Below are 8,015 nucleotides of genomic sequence, written 5' to 3' on the forward strand. Positions count from 1 at the left end.
GTCGTCAAATACTAATAAAAAGCAAATGAGAAACGCAAGTTAAAATTATTTTAAACGATTGTTTACGAACAGGATAGGATGTCATCATATTGTTACGTTCTTTTGGCCAAAATAATACGCACAAATCCTCCTCTCGAATAAAGAAAAACATACGTTATCAGACACGACATATAAAAGCTATTTTTAAAAAAGTCACCGTTCCTTTTTTATACAACGGAAGTGCAAATTATAGATAGATGCTCTTTCCTTCAGCTTATCTCCTTTTCGTTAAAAATGGCTACAACTATTTTTTTAAAAAATTTTAGTACTACTACCCAACTAAACTCTGGTCTTATGTCTTTTTATAAGGCACGAAACATCAAAAAAAAAATCTTTGAAGGATTCCGCCTTAATGGGTCCAGTTCCTACGCAGATTATAACAATCAAAATAAGGCTCTTCTCTGTTAAGGCGATGAACATAGATCTCTAGAAAAGAAACTGACTGGAAAATGAAAGGAAATGACTTCCTTGTCTTAATTGCTAGATTAAGGCTTGATATGTCTTACAAGTTGAGTCAGTGGTCGTTAGAGTAAAACCTTTGATCTTTTAAAGAAGGGAGGTTTGATTTCTAGATCTTTCCAGGGCTGGTAAAATAAGCCTCTTTAGGTGTAGTGCTTTGGGAAACTGGACCCACCGCTATAATAACGGACAATAGTAATTATTATAATTTCTCTAAACGTTTAGAAGATCATATTAACAATTTTTTATTTTTGCTTCAACTTTTAAGTTATCAACACCCCGAAGCTATCCACAACTGACATGGAGCTCGCTTTACATATTACTGGCATCGAGATCAACAACGTTAGTCTGGCAAATAAGAGAAGGTACTAATAATAATAAAACTGAGTAATGCACTATAGTGTATTAAAATAATATCACTACTTCCTCAATAATAAACAACATTCTATGATTAAATATTCACTCAGCAAGTTTACAGTGTGACAAATAATTATAAGAGCAAGTCAAAATCTCTATATCAAACCGATGAAACAACAGCCCCTGATATAAGCACGATTAGTTTTAATAAAACATCAATTCTAACGATTAGCTTTAACGATAACTATTATCAAATTTAGCACGATTAGATTCAATGTATCCAAAAAATTGTAAACATTGTTCCGTAGAACGCATTTAACCTATTGGATGAAATATATTTTTAAAAAATGCACTAAAATATCACGTTACCAATGAAATCATAATCGTGTCAAGAGGTTTATTTACTCAAATAAATAAACACTTCTAAGAAGGTAAGGTGAGAACACTTATTGCTCCTTTCCTCTCTTAAAATCAACAGAAATACGTTACCAACAATATTTACTTTATTGTATTACACTCTGAGTAAAATTAATAATAAAAAAAATAATTCACACAACTTTTTATTATTATATTTAATTAATAACTTATGGTTTGGGAAGAGACGTAACCCTAAGTAATATAAAGCCCCAAAGGGCACATTATGTACGTGGTTTCATATAGGGTGCATATATGTAAAGGGTGTAGTTAAAGTTAGCTAAACCGAAGTAGTTGCATTCATCAACCAACTCTGCCTGACCTAAGTATAAATATATATATACGAGTACGTATTTTATTTAACATTCGTCAACATCTGAGGTTATTGGCGCCTGTGCTTTTTTCAGAGCACGGCCGGCCTCGGGATAGCGTTCTCTATACATTAGCGGACATTAGTGATTAATAAGAAGTTCTCGATACATTAGTGATTTATCAGAAGCTCGTAGGCTAGCACCTAGATTCGAACCCGTTATCTCCACGATAAAATTTAATTTTAGCTAAACACTCGGCTAATCCCTTCCCTACTTAAGTGTATTGTATGAATGTTGGAAGTGTCAGTAAAATTATTGTTCGTGTTATTACGCTGGGACATCCGCAATGACGCCAAGATCCCTGAAGAAGTGGCTAGTCCATTTCCCCCTATAGGTCCTCATTATTATATCTTTATTACGTCATCATTTTTTTTGGCGCATAACTGCAAATTCTTTAGAAGAATGAGTACAACCATAATAAAACTATTATAAAATAAAAAGATAAGAAGACCAAGCGAAACGTCATCAATGAATCTGACGCAGGTATTCAAGGCGCGATAAAATTTAACGTCAAGATCCTTCGAGATGATAGCATAAAAATGATAGGAACAGTACTTTCGGAGAATCTAGAACAAAAAAATAAATTAAATAAAGGAGATTATAAAGAGGAACCTTAAACGGGAGAAAGAAGTTACATAAACCATTTTCTGAATACTTTTTCATACCGAAGATATCAAAAACTCAAAATGACTACTTCAGGTAAAATTTCAAATTCAAAAATTTGACCCGATGGTACTTTTCTTACTCATAGAGCTATAACAGGATTTTTTTCTTTAGAGATACTAAAAATTTAATAACCTAGCTTAAAAAGATGAAATGTTGAACAGGTAATTGGTCTGCAAAGCTGGTGGCTTAGTTTGTTTTTCCTCAGCGATGTTTTCCTGCCTAGCATGTTACATTTTCCTTAATTCTGTTTGGTTTTCATCCATCTTCAGGCACTTTCATCATTTTGTCTTGAAAAGTTGATTGTTTAAAGCTCCTGTACGACTCAATGCGGACCCAATTGCCTATTTAACAAAAAAAACAAGCAAAATAGTAGAATTAAATAAAACAATTAAGTTTATAGCTATTTGCAAATGTGTATATTATAATCAACCTTGCAGATTTTCCCTTACAAATGTAAGAAGAAGTAAAACGATCACAGTAAAATTTGAATTTTCATAGGAAATATAAGTTTTGTAATATTCCAAGTCCAAACAATAAATAAATATGTAATGTTATTAATTCATTATTGTGAATAAATTTTAAATACACCTTTCTCTAATAGCAACTGATTCCAAGTGAGCAACTTTCAAAAAAATCTTGAAAATTAATGAATGCTACTTCTACAGTCACATTCTAATGCGCCATTTCTGAATGTCACATGGTTTTTACTACCTGTATAATAATCTGAAGAATACTGGCAAAATTGAGAGAAAGTCTCGTAACTATTTCACACCAATTTTTCAAGAAAATTCTCGAGTAAGACGAAAATCACAGCAATCATAGCATCCCTGAAAGTATCCCAGCCAGTACAATACGAACAACACTTACTTTTAAACTTCTACAGTCACACAGCGTTATACAAGACTAAACGGAAGTGAAATGTCCTTAAGCCCACTAATACCCGGACGAAAAATCACCTGTAAATGCCTCGCACAAGCCGTCTGGCATCCATTGACTGATCACAAAGAATGTCTGTCATTTGGATTCTCTTGAAAAAAAATCGCCAAACTGCAAGCAGTGTATAGCCTAACCATGCTTGTTCTTAATAGACTGACTCTACAACCCCCACTTATTGCCACTCTCGTTTCTCTCTTGATTTCTTATCTGTGAATATGTGTGAAAGTTCAGGGGTGAAAATATATTCGCAAGAATGTGTACGTACGTACGACAATCGAAAAAAAAATCTGACGAAATTCTTTATGTAGTTATAAAAAAAAGTACTGAATATATAAAGATATATACATATTTGTACTTTTTTCATAACTTCGTAAATTTCGTCAGATTTGATATATTTATAAATACACTGTACACAACGACCTCAACATTCTATTCGTACACCAACTCGCCAAGACGAAATACCAAAAGTTCCATACTGCTCTCTCTCTACTTGCTCTAATCCTCTCGTACTGTCTCTCACCTCCTCTGTCATCCCTAAAAATCCTCCTCGCCGACTGAATCGCCAATGGCCCCGCAGTCTAAGACCTAAACATCATTATTCTATAGAGAGTGCTACCGCTGGGTAGTTTCTCTCCTCCTGCTCTTCCCGCACCAGTTCATCATATTTACTCATTGTATATACAGGGTGTCCCAAGCTATATGGATAACGACTTTTTCTCGGAAACTAAGATAGCTAGAAAAAAACTAAAAAATACGTGTTCCCTTAGTTTTTTGTTAGAAATCCAAATTTAATTTGTAAATATTTTTAGGTGCTTCCAGAAGCGAGATACAGACAACAACTTCAGTTTTTCAAATGGGGAAGGTGCGGTTTTTATTTCAGAAATTGATTCCTCTATTTTTTTAAAGAAAAATTTACTTGAACGGTTTTTTTTCTGTGAGCGATATTTTAGAAGTTATGAATGAAAACATGATTCTTATAAGAAATTTCAAAATGATAATACTATAACGGTTTTTTGATTGAATAAGAAGAAAAGTAGTATTTTATTATAAATTTTACTCCTCATTAATATTACAGATCATGCTCGAAATGGCCTCCACCATAAGAGATGCATAGGACATGCTCTTTCCTGCCAATTGTCCCTTACTGCCAAAGAAATAGATTCGGCTTTAACCGACCTACACGTATCTATTATTCTTTGCTTTAGTTCATCTACAGATGCCAACCCGGCTTGATTCTGATGCACCTAGATTTAGAAATGCTTTTAGATAAGCAGAAATAAGGAAAGAAAGAAAAAAAGTTATGAATAATCACCTTGTTTTTCAGGTCCCCCCAAAGGAAATAGTTCATAGGTGTCAAATCCGGTGAGAGAAGTGTCACTGAATCGCCCCCTGTGTCGATATAACACCATCAGGAATGTAAAGAGATATCTCGGTAGACAATTTGATGGGCATGTTATATCGACACGGGGGGCGATTCAGTGGCCACCTCGTTCACCGGATTTGACACCTACTTCTAAATCTAGGTGCATCAGAATCAAGCCGGGTTGGCATCTGTAGATGAACTAAAGCAAAGAATAATAGATACGTGTAGGTCGGTTAAAGCCGAATCTATTTCTTTGGCAGTAAGGGACAATTGGCAGGAAACAGCATGTCTATGCATCTCTAATGGTGGAGGCCAATTCGAGCATGATCTGTAATATTATTGAGGAGTAAAATTTATAATAAAATAGTACTTTTCTTCTTATTCAATCAAAAAACCGTTATAATATTATCATTTTGAAATTTCTTATAAGAATCATGTTTTCATTCATAACTTCTAAAATATCGCTCACAGAAAAAAACCGTTCAAGTAAATTTTTCTTTAAAAAAATAGAGAAATCTATTTCTGAAATAAAAACCCCACCTTCCCATTTGAAAAAATGAAGGTGATTTCTCGCTTCTGGAAGCACCGAAAAATATTAACAAATTAAATTTGGATTTCTAACAAAAAACTAAGGGAACACGTATTTTTTAGTTTTTTTCTAGCTATCTTAGTTTCCGAGAAAAAGTCGTTATCCATATAGCTTGGGACACCCTGTATATATTTACACAGATTATAAATTATTAAATAAAAAATAAATAAAAATATAAACAAATTTATATATACATATACATACATTCGAATATCATTATGAAATGAAAATTTTCATTTTTGAGTAATGGAATCAAAATTTCCACAGACATACTCACGTGACGTCACAAATTTAAAAATCACTGTTTTCTTACTCAGAAGACATTTTAATGAAGGGATATTTCCTTCGAATATTCGCAAGGACGCAATACTTCCTCTAAAAAGTGTTAAGAGGAAATAAAAATCAAAACAATCGACCATATGTTGAAGAATTCAGACCTAAACCTAAATATTATAAGTGATGGCATGTATCCAAACGAAATCTATACCTATTTGTGTATACTTATTTGAAACATAATTTCTGAAAACTTTTTTTTTTTTTGAGGAATAAATTTTGGTTTTTAGAGAATTTTATTGCCTAAATTGTGAATGTTCGTCCCAAATCTTTACATTCTAATAACGTTTACATGAGTCATGCGCTTACAATTCGCATTCAGACGATCCTAAAACATGTATAATAAATACAATTACTATTTCAAATATTTTTAAAGATCGTATTCTTTCTCTAACCATTAATAAGAGTCACTTTACATTAGTTAAAGTCAATAGCTTGGTTTATTATCTTTATATTTAATTAAAGCACACAATTCCAGTTAAACTACTATCTCTATTATAATTATAATAATCATGTTTCAATATTATCCTCAAGCTAACATTCTAGCAGACATATCCACTATATCATAGAAAAACAAAAATGTTAAGGTTATCGCCTGCCCTATCTGTGAAGACCCCCCATGGCGTGATATCTGTGTCCTTATTTAAAATTTCATTACATAAATATATACTAATAATCTATAATTTTTGTTTTTCCATTTCTTTATGTAACAAACAAACACACACACTTCTATAAATATATGTAGGAGGAGGGATACTACTTATTTATAAATTGAAGTTCCAAATTTTCGAATGTACAGTAACAGAGTTTACACTCTCTTAGTATACTTTAAAAACCGGGGAAGTAGTAGCCACATTCTAAGGCCAATATTCTCCCTCATTCCGTTACTTTGGTATTGTCACGAAGAGGTAGGGACTAGTACATATGGGATAATACTATCTATGTTTGAGCCGACGGCTCCGGGCCGTCTCCAGAAATGATTTGGCAATTCCTGCTTGTCCAGTGGTGGAGACCTGCGGCATTTCGTAAGATATCGTACTTACAGTCCTTGGAGCTTTCGTTATCGTTATGCTGGTGAAGGGCAAATGATACTTTCTACTGTACTTGGTTCACCACACTCAGGATACAGAATCACCACATACAGAATCATTCACAAACTTAAGGAAGGCTACCGTAAAATATATTACATTTGTATTCCTACTCTTGCGTTATTTATTGCACCATTTCTAAGCTCTTATCTTAATTACATACCTTGGAATTTTTTCAACAGGTTCTCCACTGAATGATCTTATCATTTCGTTCAGTACTTCTCGATAATGGCTAATATCTTCCAATCGCTGATTTGGTCCTAGATCACGTCATGAGTGCACCAACTACGCTGAACTACGTTACAAACAAAGATTATCAATTTATTTATTGATTTGAGTCGTCAACTACCATTGATTTTGACTGATTTATTTTGTAAAAAAAAAAATCTATTAAATACAATTATAAATCAATTAAGAAATGAGAATATTGAAACCAACTTATTTTTACTGCTGAATAAATCTTTATGAGTGAAAGAATGTCTATTCAATTTCATTATTATTTTAAATTTGTAAATAATATTTTCGATAAATCAAACTAAGAGTTTTAGAAATTTTTCGTTAAATTCTTGGCTGCAATTATTAACAATAAGTAAAAACATGTGGTTCGGGCGGCAATGCTGGAAAAAATCAATAAAACTATTTACATTATCAATTTCGTTTTAAACTAAACGTAATTGGAATGCTTGACTGAACACCAATTAGTATCAATTGAGGAAGACTCCATCGTACCAATTAGTGAATGATACGAGAGTATTAAAGTTTCTTGTTTTCTGCTGAGAATTTAGCATGTCGGTCCTTGAGTTTCCATACCAAAACAGGATATCATACCCTATCAAATGTGTAAGGAAACACATCCTAGCCGTGTAGGGTTTTTTTTTTGTTTTTTTTTTCAAGACGATTCACGTACAAACCAAATTGAAAAAATTACTTTTTCGCACTCGTGAGATCTTAAAACGGGTATTTCTGGTGAAAATTGAAAATCTGTTTGGTAGGTGTAACACATTTCCTCGTACGAAGGTTAAGAGAAAGTAAAAATACAAAAAAAAATGGCTCCTCGATTGCATAATACGCAGCATGCCGATCTATCCAAAGTTATAGAAACAAAATCAAATAATTGAATTACTAACTGTAATTAAGTAGAGAGAAGATGAGTTATTACCAGTAGTTACGGCAATTAAAACAAACTGACAGAGATAAAACAGTCCAGGAATGAAAATAGATACAAAAAGAAGTAAAAAATAAAGATGTAGCGTTACAATAAAAAATTGGTGGTTATTTTTTCTAACTTGGTCAAAAGAAAAATCTAATTAAAATATTATCTTTATTTTATGCCGTTAATAATAAATCCTAACTTCAATTAATAATACACTTTAAGATTTAAAAAAGTAATATACATATAT

This window comes from Rhodnius prolixus, unplaced genomic scaffold (assembly GCF_049639745.1).
Source record: "Rhodnius prolixus isolate KJV_2025 unplaced genomic scaffold, Rpr scaffold_6, whole genome shotgun sequence".
In the NCBI taxonomy this organism is placed as follows: Eukaryota; Metazoa; Arthropoda; class Insecta; order Hemiptera; family Reduviidae; genus Rhodnius; species Rhodnius prolixus.